The 778-nt window shown below is 36.9% G+C and overlaps 1 long non-coding RNA gene across 1 annotated transcript; it reads left to right on the top strand.

Annotated features, from left to right (window-relative positions):
• LOC121628446 lies at window positions 1–475 on the top strand. Its single transcript, XR_006008177.1, has 3 exons — window positions 1–71; window positions 214–312; window positions 404–475. It is a non-coding gene; the product is annotated as an uncharacterized LOC121628446 (long non-coding RNA).
• The last annotated feature ends 303 nt before the right edge of the window (window positions 476–778 follow it).

The raw sequence follows: 778 nt of genomic DNA, 5'->3' as shown, positions 1-778 counted from the left end.
TCCCCATATATGTGTGAGAGCTGCTTGTATTGATGTCATTCCTGTGAAAAAAGGAGACTGGCCTGGACAAAGTAAGACCATATAGATTTCTCTGTAAAACTCTCTATATATCCTTGATCTATTTTGGAAAGAAATGTGGAGTAATGTGCTGAGGGTAATATCTAAAGAAAATATTTATCACTCTTTATGTTTGCTCTTCCGTGTCTCTCTTAGTTTAGAAGAAAAGTGGCACATTGTTGGCTTTGCCTGCAGTGCTAAGTGGCTTGTGGATCACAAGGAAGACATATCCTGTTGTAATTGTGCCAACCTGAAGTGAGTGATGATTAATATGAAATAAGCTTTTAAATAAAAAGATCCTGATGAATCATCTGATGGAATTAATGACCTGTTCTCTCCTCATTAGCACTGACGGTACCTGCTGTAGAATGAGTCACCTGGCTAAGGATACAGACATTCCTCGATGCTTCACCTTGCGTATACACACACACAAAATAGAATAAGAATCATAGTCCCTCTCCAGTTACGGATGATAAAAACCTTAAATCTAAGGCTTGAAAATTATCAGAAACTTTATAAATAAAGAGGATAAATTGGGATCTAACTCATCAGGCATGTACATTCTTGGTGTCATGTACATCCAGTCATGTACATTCATGAAGTCATGTACATACAGTCATGTAAATTCATGAAGTCATGTACATACAGTCATGTACATTCATGAAGTCATGTACATACAGTCATGTACATTCATGAAGTCATGTACATCCAGTCATGTACA

Source organism: Melanotaenia boesemani, chromosome 18 (assembly GCF_017639745.1).
Source record: "Melanotaenia boesemani isolate fMelBoe1 chromosome 18, fMelBoe1.pri, whole genome shotgun sequence".
In the NCBI taxonomy this organism is placed as follows: Eukaryota; Metazoa; Chordata; class Actinopteri; order Atheriniformes; family Melanotaeniidae; genus Melanotaenia; species Melanotaenia boesemani.
Note: the sequence above shows the minus strand (reverse complement) of the source record. Positions and strands in the feature narration are given on the sequence as shown.